This window comes from Papio anubis, chromosome 10 (assembly GCF_008728515.1).
Source record: "Papio anubis isolate 15944 chromosome 10, Panubis1.0, whole genome shotgun sequence".
Taxonomy (NCBI): Eukaryota; Metazoa; Chordata; class Mammalia; order Primates; family Cercopithecidae; genus Papio; species Papio anubis.
The window spans coordinates 6,779,207-6,797,603 of NC_044985.1; the positions used below are offsets into that span (position 1 = coordinate 6,779,207).

At 35.0% G+C, this 18,397-nt stretch overlaps 1 long non-coding RNA gene across 5 annotated transcripts in view; it reads right to left on the minus strand.

Moving 5' to 3' along the window:
• LOC103877313 overlaps positions 1–17,039 on the minus strand; it is a 49,794-nt gene extending 32,755 nt beyond the window's left edge. Inside the window, exons 1-2 of one of the 5 annotated variants that reach the window (XR_001894519.3) lie at positions 15,603–17,039; positions 7,506–7,618 (exon numbers count right to left, since the gene is read on the minus strand). This is a non-coding gene — a long non-coding RNA (uncharacterized LOC103877313). The remainder of the gene's footprint in view (positions 1–7,505; positions 7,619–15,602) is intronic. The other 4 variants (XR_001894522.3, XR_001894517.3, XR_001894518.3 and 1 more) reach the window with 4 other exon arrangements.
• Between the last annotated feature and the right edge of the window lie 1,358 nt (positions 17,040–18,397).

The following is an 18,397-nucleotide window of genomic DNA, read 5'->3' on the forward strand; positions in this document are numbered from 1 at the left end:
AACAGACAATTCTGAAAAGAACACATTTATGCAGCCAACCAACATATGAAGAAAAGCTCATCATCACTGGTTATTAGAGAAATACAAATCAAAACTACAATGAGATACCATCTCACATGAGTTAAAATGGCTATTATTAAAAAGTCAGGAAATAACAGATGCTGGCGAGACTGTGGAAAAATAGGACTGCTTTTACACTGTTGGTGGGAGTGTAAATTAGTTCAACCATTGTGGAAGACAGCGTGGTGATTCCTCAAGGATCTAGAACTAGAAATACCGTTTAACCCAGCAATCTCATTACTGGATATATACCCAAGGGATTATAAATCATTCTACTCTAAAGACACATGCACACATATGTTTATCACAGCACTCTTTACAATAGCAAAGACTTGGAACCAACCCAAATGCCCATCAATGATAGACTAGATAAAGAAAGTGTGGCACATATACACCATGGAATACTATGCAGCCATAAAAAAAATGAGTTCATGTCCTTTGCAGGGATATGGATGAAGCTGGAAGCTATCATTCTCAGCAAACTAACACAGGAACAGAAAACCAAACGACGAGTGTTCTCACTCATAAGTGGGAGTTGAACCGTGAGAACACATGGACACAGGTAGGGGAACATCACACACCAGGGCCTGTTGGGCATCAGGGGAAAGGGGAGGGATAGCATTAGGACGAACACCTAATGCATGCAGGGCTTAAAGCCTAGATGACAGGTCGATGGGTGCAGCAAACCACCATGGCACATGTATACCTATGTAACAAACCTGCGTATTCTGCACATGTATCCCAGAACTTAAAGTAAAATTTAAAAAGTAAATAAATAGGATTTTTTTAAAAGATAAAGGCAATAAAGCAAAATAAAATGAAACATACTTATAAAAAGTAAAAAGATTGAATCAAAAATGAAATAAGATAATAATAGCACTACAAAATTTCCTCTCAGAAAAGAAACGCCCAGGGCAAATATCTTCACTGATGAATTCCATTAAATATTAAACGAATAATTGACACAAAACCTTATCAAAATTCTCCAAAAAGTAGAATAGAAAACACTTTTTAACTTACTCTATCAAGTTAGCATTACCCTGATAGAAAAGGCACATAAAGACATCACAAGAAAATATAATGCAGATACAAACATACAATATAATGCAGATACAAATCCTCAATAGTAGCAAATAGAATACAATAACATATTAAAATAATTGTATACTTAGAACAAGTGAAATATTAATATATACAGGGTATATAAAGGTGACCCAGTACAAGAAAATCAATTAATGCAATATGCTACATGATTAAACGAAGGAAAAATAAAACACGATGATATCAATATATACAGAAATAACCTTTGATGAAACCCAACACTCTTTCCTAATGAAACCCTACTAAACAAACTAAGGATACAAAGAAACATTACCAACATAATCAAGTGTGTTTGTGAAAAACTCACAGCTGACATCGTACTCATTGGTGAAAGACTGAAATATTTCCCTCAGAGAATTGGATCAAAACAAGGATGCTTGCTTTTACAACCAATATTTATCACTGTACTGGAATTTCTGCCTAGAGAAATTGGGCATGAAGAATTAATTGAAGGCATTCACATTGGAAAAGAAGATGTACAACTATTTCTACTAATAAATGGCATGATACTACAACTAGAAAATCCAAAGTCCTTTGCAAAAGCCTGCTACTAATGCAAATAATATTGTCTGCACATTTGCAGGATACAAAATCATCATGCAAAAATCAGTTGTATTTTTCATTGCAGTTCATCATTTCTTCATGAATTGGAAGACTTAATATTTTCAAGATGTCAATATTATGCAAAGCAATGTAGACACTGAATGCAATCACTCAAAATCTAAATGGACCTCTTTGGAAAAATTAAAAGGCTCATCTGCAAATTTATATAAAATTTCAAGAAGCCCCAAACTTCTAAAACAATCTTGTGAAAGAATAACGATATCAGAGGATTTATACTTTACATTTTTAAAACTTAATACTAAGCTATAGTAATCAAAACAGTGTGTTACTATTAATATACACCCTATGCTAGGCTAGACATATTAGGTTATGTTAGGCTAGATGTACACACTAATGAAACAAATCTGAGAGTCCAGAAATAAGCCCATACATGCGGGCTCTCTGCTTTTCAGCAAGGGTACCAAGATAATTTGATCAGCAAAAAACAAAGCAAACAAAAGGAACAATGGTGCTTGAACAACTGGATACCTACATGCAGAATAATAAATTTGGGCCTCATACCATATACAAAAAATAACTCAAGTGGGTCAACAACTAAAATATAAGAGCTTAAGCAAAAATCTCTTAAAATCAATAGTCACTAGGAAATACAAATCAAAATCACTAGATACACATAACACTCGTAGGATAGCTAATTCTTTGTAAAAAAGAAAAACAGTGTTATAGAATATGTGTTTAAATTATTACATTAGAACCAACCTATATTGCTGGTGGAAACGTGAAATGGTTCACCTGCTGTTGAAAAGAGTTTGGCAATCCTTCAAAATCTTAAGCATAAAATTATCCTACAATGCCTCAATTACATTACTAGTATACTCCTGCCAAAATCTTAAGCACAAAATTATCCTACAATGCTTCAATTGCATTCCTATAGTCCTGCCCAAATCGAAAACAGACATTCAAACAAGTACATGTACATGATTGCTCAGAGCAGCACTTTTCACAATAGCCAAGATGTAAAAAAAGTCCAAATGTCCCATCAACAGATGAATGGATAAATAAATTAATGTATATAGATAAAATGGAATATTATTCAGCTATAAAAATTAAGGACTGATACGTACTACAATGTGAACGTACCTCTAAAACATTGTATCATATAAAAGAACCCGATGCAAAAAATCACACAGAATTCCACTTGGAAAAAATATAAGGAAAAGACATATATAAAATAACTTATAAAATATCAGGAAAAGACAGAATGCAGGTTGGTATTGCCAGAGACTGAGCAGAAGAGCAATGGGCAGAAGTTGCTTAATAGGCTAGGAGTTTTACTTTGAATTCATGGTGATGGAAATACTTTGGAACTAGATAGAGCTGGTAGTTATACAACATGAATATCATAAATGCCACTAAAATGTTCACTTTAAAATTTTTATAATTTTATGTCATGTTAATTTCACCCCATAATTACTTTAATTTAAAAAAATAATAATTTAGACATATGACAATAGATTTATAAATTTGAGGGTATTAAAAGTATGAAAATCGAGACTTGTTTCAAATACTTTTTTTTTTTTTTTTTTTGAGATAAAGTCTGGCTCTGTTGCCCAGTCTGGAGTGCAGTGGCACGATCTTGGCTCACTGTAACCTCTGCCTCCCGGGTTCACACCATTCTCCTGCCTCAGCCTCTCCAGTAGCTGGGACTACAGGCGCTCGCCACCACACCTGGCTAATTTTTTGTATTTTTAGTAGAAAAGGGATTTCACCGTGTTCGCCAGGATGGTCTCGATCTCCTGACCTTGTGATCCACCCGCCTCGGCCTCCCAAAGTGCTGGGATTACAGGCGTGAGCTATCGCGCCAGGCCCAAATACTTGTTATTAATAAAGGCAGAAATAGAGAAGAGCTGACATTTACAGCCAAGTTTAATTTCTTTACTTGTAAATGTGAATTGCACTTTATTGTACACCCTTATTTAAGGACACATGACTTTTAGATGTCCTATTTATATTCGCTCAATAGACATTTATTGGGTACCTACTAGGTGCCAGTTCTATTCTTGTTGATAGGGATATAGAAGTGAGTGAAACAGAAATAACCCTTAATTTCCTGAAGAACACATTCCAAAAGAAGGAGAAATATAATAAACAATATGACTAAATCAAATCTGTAGTATGCTAGGTAGCCATGAGTTCTAAGATAAAACCTGAAGCTGAGAAATTTGTTAATAAGTGTGATATTGAGAGTTTATATAAGGGGAGATAGTAAAACTGTTGAATAGAGTGGTCTGGGAAGTTCTCACTAAGTAGATAACATGTTCAAATAAATACCTGAAGGAGGTGAGGGAAAGAATCAAATAGATAACTTAGGAAGAACACCCCGGGCCTAAGGAATGGCAATGGCAAAGGCAAACCCCTTACTGACATCTTCTGAAATGAGCACAGAAGTTCACCTGCAACAGAGTGAGAGCAGAGTTGAGAACGGAAGGCCCTGAAGTTGGGGAGGAAGCTGGAGTCCATAATACATAGGAACTTTTAGCGCATACGAATGCCATTTCACTACAAGTGGTATCAGATGAATTTGAGCAAGAAAACACCAAGACTGTTGTATCCTTACATCTGAATGGTATTGCCCTGGACCTTGTGTGGAGGACAGGTGAAGGTGGGCAAATATGACACAGGGAGATCAGTTAGGTTATAATTCAGGAGAAAGATGATGGGCCATAAAGGGAGCTCACAAAGTGCCACCACTGTTTGGACAGGAAATGGAGCTGCAGTATTTATTGGAGAATTCAATAAGGATTGGTAAAGGAAGAGAGAAGCTGAAGATAAGTCCAAACATTTTTGACCTGGAAAACTGGAAGGTTGAAGTAAGCATCCGGCAAAATAAAATAAAATAAAATAAAAACCACATATGGGACAAGCAGGTTACAAAAGCAACTCACACATTTACCTCACCTATTTTAGGAAGACTTCTGAGCTTTAAGCGGTGAGGATACATGTCAAACTTACTTGGATTAAATTTCTGTCTGTCTATCTACCTACCTACCTACATATACATATATATGCATGTGTATATATATCCACATGTATGTGTGTGCACATATATATGTCATACACGTAATAATATGCCACGTATAAGGAGATAAATATGCTATTTTTTGCATTAGCATGCGAGAGGCTGTACTTTTAGATTGTATCCAGATTTATAGCAGAGATCTGGAACTGAACTTCCAGGTTTTAAGTCTTCCATTGTTAATTCATTTAATATCTCAGTGCATCAGTTTCCGAACTGTTGTGAGGATTACATAAATTAATGTAGAGTTCTGAAAGTGGTGCTTTGCACCTAATGGTAGGTGTGTATGTGTTGCTGTCATTAATGTTGAAACACCATGCCCACGTAAGAGCCTTGCAATAGTAGCGATGTGATTAAAAATATATAAGCACAAAGTGACACAGATCTAGAAAGTCTCCTAAAAACACATTTTCATAAAAAATATTTCCTAATATAATGCAGAAATTCTTTCTTACAAGGCTGACAATCTACTTCTTTCAATAAAGTATTCCTTTTAGAATTTTAAATACTAAGTCAAAGAAAATTATATTGATATTTTGGGATAAGCAATTAAAATATTATATAGCATTTTATAGATTGATAACTGCTATATCACCAACTTTCAGGTGCAAATTTTTATTAAAATATGAGATTAATTGAAGATATTACAGCTCTTATTGTCACTCAATAGATTTACAGAGATGAAAAAAAAAAATCCTGTGCCTCATTACATATTTTGAACACCAGTATAAATTTGTATCCATGTGCCATTTCAGACTTAGTCTGTGAACTCTGATCCTTATGGATCTTTAGTATATAATAGTACATTTCAGACAAGAAAACTAATAATTTTGTTGTCTGAAATGTAACTATTCTATACTAACAGAAACAAGACATGCTAAAAGACATCAGCTATTAGTTATGAATATTTTGTGCTGTCTTTCTCTAGTTTTAAACTTTCCATAGTGAACTCCCATTTATTTTATGTTCAGGAACAAATAAATACATTTTGAAATAAAACAATGGAAAAGAAAGTTTTGAAGTAAGAATAAAAGCAACTTGCAACATAATAGAATGGAACGACGAAGTTAGTAAAAAATATATGTATCTGTATTCTACTTTACTAAATTAAAATGTCATTTTAGTTAAATGAAAAGAGCTATTATTGTACTTTATTTTCTAAGGTACTGTGTAGGAAACTCTATTTGAGAAAAATAATGACCATCTGCAATCAGAGCATGGATTTTTGTACCAACCTATCGTAGACAACACATAATAATTTATTGTGGACTGTACATTTACCTTTGATACACTGAGTGAAAATTGTAGAACGTGTGATAGAAGCACTAAGATACATAAAATTTTTTGTCACATATATGTGGCCTTGAGCACGTAACTTCTCTGTGTGTCTCCATTTTATCGTCTATAAAATGAAATAAATGTTCTGGAATATCTCTCTTATTATCTAACCAGTTTAGGTTAACAGAAGTGATAACAGAGTTTATCAAGTATAATCTCAAACAAAGGTCAACTAACATTTTCCCCTGGTTGTGTAGACATATGTTAGAAACCCAGTAAATAAAATGTGTAAAGAATAATTTAGAGCTGTCAAGAAAACACACACACATGCACATGTACACATCATCCTCTGTGGAAACTAACCTACACTTATTTAGGTTTACAGATTTAAGATGACTATACAATGACTCAGAATAGAAAGGAGGTACAGCTACAAATGAATTACTAAGTGATACATCAACCCACAGCAGGAAAATCAAATGCAATTTTTCTTTTCTATTCATTGTATTTGCATACAGTACAATTTATAGCGGGGGGAAAAGAGGCATTATTTCACTCCAAACAAGTCCCTGCTGCTTCCTGGACAGATAGGTTATGCTAGCTAACGGTTCTTACGCATGACAGTGTGCTTATACTTGTGATGTTTTCGTCTTTTGAAAATGTACACACAAAATTAAAGGATTCTTTAGCTAGTACTATTCAGCTTCCATGTCTCAGTTTAGAACTACTTCAGGATTATTTTTATGAAAGAAGTAGCGTCTTCCTGTTGAAACAGAAGAATAGACAGAAAGGTTCAGAGTTCATGTTCACGTTGTTTTTTTTTTTTTTTTTTTTTTTTTAGGCACCGCCTCTCATGCCTAGAGGGCTAGCAAGGCACGCTGGGTACCTTCTGTAGGTCTGTTCTCAAAGGCAGCCTGTGGTTCCACTGACTTGGAAATCTAACTCTAACAGTGGCTTCCACGGATAAGATAGCAAAGGTAAATTCGTTTTCTTCCTTTTTTTTTTTTTCGGAAGACCTTGGAGATTATGAGTAAGTCATTTTTGTGAAGAATAAATGGTAGTAAGAAGAAAAGGAGGACAAGATAGTAAAAACAGAAAGAATAAAAACCATAGGGATCAGAAGAGAAAATAAAGGGGATAATAAGGAAGAAAAATCGCTGAGAGAAGAAGAAATGTTGAATAAAGTGAGTAAAGAAGAAATTAAGAGGAATTGAAAAAATGGAAGTGACAACATATTATATAGCTCTCCCACCTTCCCCTATATTTAATTTATTTTTTCTTACTAGATTTTGTTCTCATAATTTTTAAAAAATTTTTCTTTCTTTTCTTTTTAAATTTTTTAATAAATATCTCCTAGAATAAAAATACAATTACTTGTTTTGAGAGTGACTACATTTTTACCTGAACCATTATTTTTGTTTCTTACCAAAAAATTAGACTATATTTTTGGCTTCCCTTACAGTTAGTGGTGACATGTAACTGGATTCCATCCAATGCGAGTGTGGAGGAAATGATGGAGGCCACATCGCCACATCAGAGCTGAAATGGTTAAGAAATTAATGTGATTTCTAATACAGAAGGCAGAACTGAATCTAAGACCATAAGGCATACGAGCCACAAAATGGAAGGAAAAATGGATTCCTGAAACATTACGACACTGCAAATAAATACTTAAGGTGGATTGTTATGTGAGTAAGAAATAAAATTTCATCTTTATTAACATGTGGGTATTTATACAAAACAATGCAGAAGCAAACTCCTTCCTGGACGCTAGTAACAGTCCTATTGCTCTGCTCAATTTCTCACTTGAGAGCGTTATCTACACATGTGTCTTACATTAATTAATCATTATTTTATTCTCCAACTTCCAACGTCAATTTTATTCCCTCTGTCATCTAATTGTGTTTTCTTAGTGACAAATATTTTAACTTTTGTCTAGTTGAAAGAATTTCAGCATTTATGTAACTTGGAACCAATTTATTTATGATATTCTTGACCAATAATCACTTTTTGAAACTCTCAACACTGTAATTTGTTCAAATTTTTAAATCTTATTTTCCTCCTAACTGGATACTCTACAATCTCCCTGATAACTATTTATTTTTGACCACCATCCCTATCAACGTCTCTGCTATTGTTGGACATAACTTTAAATTGCCTCTTCTCCCTGCCGAGATTCCAATCCACTTTCATAGCTTCAAATAAAAGTTACATAAATGATTTTATATATCAACATGTCTATATCTATATCGGCATTTCTATATGTAGATGTCTATATCTATAGCTCTGTATCTGTGTATTTATATTAATATCTACATGGCATATAGACATATAAATATAGATACATAAAATATAAATTTTGATAATTGCCAGACCTGTACACCTATCTAGTCGGATTTCCCTAATTGCATGTCACACAAACATGTTAATTTTACGGTAACCAAACTTAATTTTTGGTCTTCTACACCAAGCCTGCTAATCTCCCTTGTCTTGGTCAATGGAAAGCTCCCTAACTCTATTCAGCAGCAAACAAGAAAAATGAAACTGGAATCTATTCTCGACATTTTATTTTTTGTACTCAATTCATTCAACAGTAGGCTCAATTAACTCTCATTTAATAATTATGACCATCATCTCAACCATTACATTCTTAGCTTGGGCACTTATTTTCTTATATGTATAAGTGAAACAGTTTTCAGAAATGTAAAAAAAATAAGTTCATATTAGTTTTTTTTTTTTTTTTTTTAAATCACAGCTATAACAAATACCACAAATTCAGTGGCTAAAAACAACAAAACTTTGTAATCTTACAACTCTTGCCATGGGACCACACAGCACTAAAATCCAGGTTTCAATATGTTGAATTTCTTTCCAGAGGCAGCAAAAAGAATCTGTTTTCTGCTCATGTGTATGGTTAGGATAATTCAGCTGCTTCTAACTGTAGAACCAATGATCCATTTTATTATTGGCTGTAAGCTGAAGGCCATTCTCAGCACTTAACAGGCCTCCATGGGCCTTGATCATGGCCTTCTTTCTCCATCACTAAAGCAAGCTCAATTAGTGAAACATTTCTCATGCTGCCATCTTACTGAACTACTCATCCTCTTCTTCTTTTATGGACGCATATTTTATTTATTTATTTATTTTTATTTATTTATTTTTTATTATACTTTAAGTTCTGGGATACATGTGCAGAACATGCAAGTTTGTTACATAGGTACACATGTGCCATAGTGGTTTGCTGCACCCATCAAACTGTCACCTAGGTCTTAACCCCCACATTCATTAGGTATTTGTCCTAATGCTCTCCCTCCCCTTGGCCCCCACACCCTGATAGGCCCCACTGTGTGATGTTCCCCTCCCTGTGTCCATGTGTTCTCATTGTTCAACTCCCACTTATGAGTGAGAACGCTCGTTGTTTGGTTTTCTGTTCCTGTGTTAGTTTGCCAAGAATGATGGTTTCCAGCTTCATACATGTCCCTGAAAAAGACATAAACTCATTCGTTTTATGGCTGCATAGTATTCCATGGTGTATATGTGCCACATTTTCTTTACCCAATCTATCATTAATGGGCATTTGGGTTGGTTCCAAGTCTTTGCTATTGTAAATAGTACTACAATAAACATACGTGTACATGTGTCTTTAGAATAGAATGATCTATAATTCTTTGGGTATATACCCAGTAATGGGATTGCTGGGTCAAATGGTATTTCTGGTTCTAGATCTTTGAGGAATTGCCAGAGTGTCTTCCACAATGGTTGAACTAATTTACACTCCTAACAACAGTGAAAAAGCTTTCATATTTCACCACCTCCTCTCCAGCACCTATTGTTACCCAACTTTTTTTTTTTTTTTGAGACAGAGTCTCAGTGTTGCCCAGGCTGGAGTGCAGTGACCTGATCTTGGCTCGCTGCAAGCTCTGCCTCCCAGGTTCACGCCATTCTCCTGCCTCGGTCTCCCAAGTAGTTGGGACTACAGGCGCCTGCCACCAGGCCTGGCTAATTTTTTGTATTTTTAGTAGAGACGGGGTTTCACTGTGTTAGCCAGGATGGTCTCGATTTCTTGACCTCATGATCCACCTGCCTCAGCCTCCCAAAGTGCTGGGATTACAGGCATGAGCCACCGTACCCCGCCTGTTTCCTGACTTTTTAATGATCGCCATTCTAACCAGCATAAGATGGTATCTCATTGTGGTTTTGATTTGCATTTCTCTAATGACCAGCGATGATGAGTTTTTTTTCGTATGTTTTTTGGTCACATAAACATCTGCTTTTGAGAAGTGTCTGTTCATACCCTTTGCCCACTTTTTGATGGGGTCATTTTATTCTTGTAAATTTGTTTTAGTTCCTTGTAGACTCTGGATATTAGACCTTTTTCTGATGGATAGAGTGCAAAAATTTTCTCCCCTTCTGTAGGTTGCCTGTTCACACTGATGCTAGTTTCTTTTGCGGTGCAGATGCTCTTTAGTTTAATTAGATAGCATTTGTCAATTTTGGCTTTTGTTGCCATTGCTTTTGGTGTGTAATCATGAAGTCTTTTTCCATGCCTAGGTCCTGAATGGTATTGCCTAGGTTTTCTTCTAGGGTTTTTATGGTTTTAGTTCATATGTTTAAGTCTCTAATCCATCTTGAGTTAATTTTTGTATAAGGTGTAAGGAAGGGGTCCAGTTTTGGTTTTTTTGCATATGGTTAGCCAGGTTTCCCAATGCCATTTATTAAATAGGGAATCCTTTCCCAATTGATTGTTTTTGTCAGGTTTATCGAAGATCAGGCAGTTGTAGATGTGTGGTGTTACTTCCGAGGCTTCTGTTCTGTTCCATTGGTCTATATATTTCTGTTTTGGTATCAGTTCCTTGCTGTTTGGGTTACTGTATCCTTGTAGTATAGTTTGAAGTCAAGTAGCATGATGCCTGCAGCTTTGTTCTTTTTGCTTTGGATTGTCGTGGCTATGTGGGCTCTTTTTTGATTCCACATGAAATTTAAAGTCTTTTTGTAAAATTCTGTGAAGAAATTCAATGTTACCTTGATGGGAATAGCATTGAATCTATAAATTACTTTGGGCAGTAAGGCCATTTTCATGATACTGATTCTTCCTATCCATTAGCATGGAATGTTTTTCCATTTGTTTGTGTCCTCTCATTTCCTTGAGCAGTGGTTTATAGTTTTCCTTGAAGAGGTCTTTCACATCTCACATCCCTTGTAAGTTGGATTCTTAGGTATTTTATTCTCTTTGTAGCAATTGTGAATGGGAGGTCACTCGTGATTTGGCTCTCTGTCTATTATTGGTGTTTAGGAATACTTGTAATTTTGCACATTAATTTTGTATCCTGAGACTTCGCTGAAGTTGTTTATCAGCTTAAGGAGTTTTTGGGCTGAGACGATGAGGTTTTCTAAATATACAATCATGTCATCTGCAAACAGAGACAATATGACTTCCTCTCTTCCTATTTGAATACCCTTTATTTCTTTCTGTTGCCTGATTGCCCTGACTAGAACTTCCAATAGTAGGTTGAATAAAAGTGGTGAGAGAGGGCATCCTTATCTTGTGCCAGTTTTCAAATGGAATGCTTCCATCTTTGGCCCATTTAGTATAATATTGAAAAACAGAAAGTCAAAGTATCTCTGTTCACTGATGGTATAGTTCCATAATGAGAAAACCCTAAAAATTTCTCCAAAAGACTCCTAGACCTGATAAAACACTTCAGTAAAGTTTCAGAATACAAAATTGATGTACAAAAATCAGTTGCATTTCTGTATATCAATAACATTCAAGCTGAGCACCAAATCAAGAACAAATTCCATTTAAAATAGCCACACACACACACACAATAAAAAACCTAGCAATATATCTAACAACGGAAGTGAAAGATCTCTGTAAAGAGAACTACAAAACACTACTGAAAGAAATCACAGATGACACAAACAAATGGAAAAAATTCTACGCTCATCAATTGGGAAAATCAGTAGAATTAATCTTTTAATGTTACACAAAGCAATCTATAGATTCAGCAAAATTCAAATTACCAATGTCATTTTTCATAGAACTAAAAAAAAATTCTAAAATTTATAGAGGGCCAAAAATGATCCCAGAGAGCCAAAGCATCCTAAGCAAAAATAACAAAGCTGGAGTTATCACATTATCTGACTTCAAACTATACTGTTATACTAGGCTACAGTAACTAAAACAGCATGGTACTAGCACAAAAACCAAATATAAACCAATAAGGCAAAATAGAGAGCTAGAATTAAAGTTAGACACTTATAACTAACAGATCTTCCAGAAAGTTGAAAAAACAATGAGGAAAAGGCACCGATTCAAAAAATGGTGCTGGACAAACTGGCTAATCATATGCAGAAGAGTGAAAGTAGACCCATACCTCTCACCACATGCAAAACTTAACTCATGATGGATTAAACACTTAAATGTAAGACCTAATGCTATAAAAATTCTAGAAGAAAATTTGGGAAATATTTTTCTGGACATTGGCCTAGGGAAATAATTTATGACTAAGGCCTTAAAAGCAAATGAAACAAAAACAAAAATTGTCAAGCAGGAGCTAATTAAACTAAAGAGCTTGGGCACAGCAAAAGAAACTATTAGCAGAGTACACAGACAACCTATAGAATGGGAGAAAATATTTGCAAACTATGCATCTGACAAAAGACTAACCATCAGAATCTATAAAGAACTTGGATAAATCAACAAGAAAAAAATAAGCAACCTCATTTTAAAAACTGAGCAAAACATATGAACAGATACTTCTCAAAAGAAGGCGTACCAACAGCTAACAAAAATATTTTAAAAATTGCTCAACATCACCAGTAATTAGAGAAGTGCACATCAAAACCACAATAAGAGACCATCTTACACTAATCAGAATAGCTGTATTAAAAAGTTTTAAAAAAAGATATTGGAGAGGTTGCAAAGAAAAAAGAATGCTTTTACACTGTTAGTGAGAATGAAAATTATTTCAGCCCCTGTGGAAAGCTGTTTGACCCTGTAATTCCATTACTGGGTATGTATCACTCCCCACCCAACACAAAAAACGTTCTACCAAAAGGACACCTGCACTCATATCTTTATTACAGCACTGTTAACAATAGAAAAGAGATAAAATCAGCCTGGGTGCTCATCAATGGTGAATTGGATAAAGAAAATGTGGTACATATAAACTATGAAATACTATGCAGCCCTATAAAATTATGTTCTTTGCAGCAATGTAGATGTAGCTGGAGGCCATTATCTTTAGGTGCGTTAATGTAGAAACAGAAAATCAAATATCACATGTTTACTCTTATAAGGGAAAGATAGATATTGAGTCCACATGGACATAAATATGGAAATCATAGACATTGGGGACTTCAAAAGGTGGAAGAGAAGAAGGGGGCAAATGTTGAAAAACTGCCTATAAGCTACTACGTTCACTATTTGGGTGAGAGGTTCAAATAGAAGTCGAAACCTCAGCATCGTCACACAATATACCCGAGTAGCAAACCTACACATGTACCCTCTGAATCAAAAATAATTTAAAAATAAAATAAAAAAGTAATTGTGATTAAAAAAAATGACGTTTACCAAAGACATAGTATTTAGACACGCTATTCCTGCAATGCAAAACCTCCTCAACCTTCCTCCCAATTTAATATTTGTTTGATAAAATGTCTTAATTTTGCAAAATCTTAATTATCACCACTTCTCCCATATAAACGTAGTTACTGGAGCATTCAGCTTGGGCTGGATGCTCCCAAAATATTCCTTGAAATTTACTATGCTTTCTGTGTCCCATATGTTATATATTATAGCCTGGTTAACCTTTTTGATTGAGTAATGGGGAGACAAACTACATTATTTTTATTTTTAATCATTTCTTTTCTTTGCTGGCATATCTATTAGGTTTTAAAATTAAGGGAAGAATAGCACACGTCAATAGCATGCCAACCTGCTATGAAAGTAATGCATGAGAAAGGGATGGAGTGAGTCTGGAGATTAGAAACTATTGCAGGAAAGAGTGGTGAATAGAAGTAAGAGCAAAAGAGAAAAAGTGAGCGTATGGTGATTTTCCATGAGCATGGGTACTTAGTGAAGAAGTGATGTGTAAAGAGGAATTTTTAGAAAGACTGTTATGTACTGTGGATTGCATTTCATTATTCCTACAGCTGGATGATAACCTATAATAAATATGTGAGCATTGTGCTTAAATTACTCTGGTGGTAGATATTCTACCTAAAGTGTAAGAATAAACACATATTTCATGTCACTTGGGCTCATCTGTTCTTTTCACTAGGACAAGAACCCTAGGAAAGCAGAGAGGGATTATTATTTATCTTCGTATGCACAGATTTTAGTTCCACTTAGATAATTAGAGCATGTTTGAAAACACAAATGAAGCTGTAGCTGTATAACTTTTCTTCATCTTTCCTTTCTGATTTATCCTATCTCTATTGACATAATCTCTGCATTTTCTTACTTAGCTGCATTTTGTCTTATAGAAATCATAGAAAACAGAACTTGTAAGTGAGGCACTTGGATATTTAGCTGAGAAGAATTCCAAGCAAATTGTTGATGAAGTATCCTTGTTTTTTCTTATTTTTTTATAGTACTGTGACAGAGCAAAGGGAAAAATTGAGGGAAAAAGTATTAAACACAAAGGAATATGGACTAAATGATTTAGGAATTTCTCAGCCTGTCCAGATTGCAGAAAATGCTAAAATTAAGAGATTCACTCATAGGAAATTACGATCACAAGAGGAAGTAAAAGGGATGGCTGGAAAACGTTAGGTTATTACTTTGAAAATATAAAAAAGTCAGAGTGGTCTATCACACAGAGAAGACATTAGGTGTATGATTCATGGATCCCTTAGTCAATTAAGCAGAAGTAAAAAACTAGAGATACAATAATTTGGGAAAGATCTGTGGAGAATCTTCTTGTCTAATGGAGTACGGTTCTGTGAAATGCATGAGAAAACCATAATATTTTTGAGAAATGTATACCAGCAGAAACACTGCCATCTGAGACTGAAAGAGTCAGAGAAGAAACAGAATGAAAGAAGCCTATAGGCATCCAACAGTTCTATAGGCAGAAAATAGGCTGATAAAACTACTCAGCTGCACACATTTGCTACCTTTCAATAAAAGGGAATATGTCTCCAAGACCAGCTCTGTGAGCCCAGAGGGCAGAGAAATGAGTCACAGCATATTATTCCCAGGCTTTGAAATCTATTGGAGTTTTGCCCTGTTAAATTTCAACATTTCTCGTTGTGACTTCTTTCATGTTTTATCTATCCCCTTTTGAGTGGGACTTTCTATGATTGTTCTCTTATGCCTCTTTTACCATTGTATTTTGGGACTAGATAACTTGTTTTCTACTTCCACAGGTCAATAAAGACAGAGTAATTTTACTAAGCATATTTTACATCTGTGAAAAATGTAAATCTTTAAAGCCTAGAATGTATTCTATGGTAGACTGAATAATTGTCCACGAAAATGTTTACACCCCTGTAACTGGTGAATGTGTTACCTTACATGGCAAAGGATGGCTGCAGATGTGATTAACAGTTTTGAGAAGCAGGAAATAGCCTGGATTATCTGGATTGGCCCAATATAATCACAAACATTCTTGTAAGAGGGAGGTAAGAGTGTCAAAGTAGAAAAGAACATGATGTAACAATGGAGAAGAGGTTATAGTGATTAGGTCATTGGTCAAGGAGTGCTGATATCCTCTAGAAGCTGAAAAAGGTGAGAGATGTATTTTACTTTAGAGGATCCAGAAAGAACCAGTACTGCTGACATCTTGATTTTAGTCCTGCAACACTAAATTTGGACTTGTGACATTCAGATCTGTAAGAAAATGTATTTTGTTATTTTAAGACAAACTTTGTGGTCATTTGTTACAGAACTCATGGGAATTTTTTTAAAAACAAAACAGTCTTTTTTTCCCTTTGGAAATAATGTTTTATTTCTCTCAATTATCAATGTTCAGATTAATGCCTACCTTATACCCTAAACCTCTCCAGATACCTATATTTCTTCTCTAATCATTCTTTTCTGCTCAGCTTGCATTCTTGTGTATGTGCATGTGTGCGTGTGTGTGTGTGTGAGAGAGAGAGAGAGAGAGACAGAGAGACAGAGAGAGACAGAGATAGAGGCAGAGAGAAGGTGCTTTTTAGGTATATGTGTCTTGTATGTCAACGATATGGTTTGACTGTGTCCCCACCCAAAGCTCACCTTGAATTATAGTTCCCATAATCCCCACGTGTCCTGGGAGGGACCCGGTGGGAGGTAATTTAATCATGGGGGTAGTTACCCCCACACTATTCTCATGTTAGTGAGTCAGTTCTCAGGAGAGCTGATGGTTTTATATGGGGCTTCACCCTTTGCTTAGCTCTCATTCTTCTCTCTCCTGTCCCCTTGTGAAGAGGGACATGTTTACTTCACCCTCTGCCATGATGGTAAGTTTTTTGAGGCCTCCCCAGCCCTGCAGAACTGTGAGTTAACTAAACTTCTTTCCTTCATAAATTACCCAGTCTTGGGTATGTCCTTAAAACAGTGTGAGAATGGATGAATACCTCCAGATTAGGATAAGGTAAAATCAAGGGTCTTAAGGTTAGTGACTTTGGATGGAGAAATCATATAATTTGTAACCACAGAATGGGAAATGTGTAAGAGAACACAAAGTGCTAATAATCGTAAGACAGGACAACAGGTAAAAAACAGGATTGTCCCAAGCAAACTGGGTTGTATGATCACCCTAAGAATAGTAAATCTTCCACTCCAAAAAGGAGTCAAGGAAAACATGTGAAATAAATAAAATTCTTATGAAAACCCTAAATCACTCTGATAAGCAACTTTGAGAAGACTAATAAGAAGAGGAAATGGGCAAACATCATTTAGTAAGATGAGGAATAAGAGCAATGAGAAGGTCTGTTTTCTTTTTTCTTTTTCTTTTTTTCTCTTTTTTTTTTTTTGAGACAGAGTTTCGCTCTTTTGGCCCAGGCTGGAGTACAATGGCGCGATCTCAGCTCCCCGCAACCTCCGCCTCCTGGTTCAAGTGCTGCTCCTGCCTCAGCCTCTCGAGTAGCTGGGATTACAGGGATGCGCCACCATGCCTGGCTAATTTTTGTATTTTTAGTAGAGACGGGGTTTCTCCATGTTGTTCAGGCTGGTCTTGAACTCCCGACCTCAGGTGATCTACCCGCCTCGGCCTCCCAAAGTGCTGGGATTACAGGCGTGAGCCACCGCGCCTGGCCGGTTTGTTTTCTTAATGGATTCTAACGTCTGTGTTTGCTTACACCCTGAATGTATGAGATCTCAGGCTGAGAGAAATTAGCTTAAGGGGTTACAAGCGGGCTAGATCTATGATGTTTTCCCAACTGCCTCTTGAGTTTCACACTAGTTGACTTCTGTTTGAGTCTCCTTTAAAAAAAAAAAAAATCTATCAATAGTGATTTCATTGCTTTAATTGACTAAATTAGATTTGGTTAACTTGTCCAAATTACCATTTGCCATGGTGCCAGAGAAAGCTAAACATTTGTTGTTATTGTTGTTTTACTTTGCTTTATGTTTATTTGATGGGACTTTAGCACGTTTATAAGCAGAAATTCAACAAGAAAATTATATTATGTAAATGTATACCCATTCCACAAAAATCTGATTATGAGATTAATACATCAGAAGTTCAGTAGGAAATATCCATTTTTATGAACTATAACTGTAAAAGAAATATAATAATGTTTCTTGGTAAAAACATGAAAAAACTTAGTTCTAGATTTTTACCACAAATGTAATATTTGTGCTATTTTACATTTGTGGTATTTGTAGATATGTAGTAATGTTTGTTATAAAAGAAATGATAATTATTTACAATTATTGCTTAGCAAAATAACCTTAAACCAATTATTATTTTGGAATATTAAATAGAGATGTGTTTAGTAAGAATAAATAAAAGACTAAATGTATAAAATCATGTTTATTTCAACAGTCAAAATGAGTGACCTACTATAGGCCAATATTTGGTATTGGAATTTCAGTTTACATAAAAGAACATTTCTATATTAAAAGTTTATAAACACATGGGAAAGAAGGACAGGTTAGCATTTAAACTATATATAATATGGATTCTATAAAGAATAAGTAGAACTTTAAAGAATTACCTTAAGAGTAATACTAAAAAATAACTATCAGAGTTCACCACAAATTTGGTCACATAAATAAATTAAAAATATAATATTTTTTTCTTTCACTATTTGTTCCAGTCTTCAGACTAATATGAGCTTTTGGTTTGATTTTTAGTGAAAGATGCTTGACTGGTAGTCTAATTG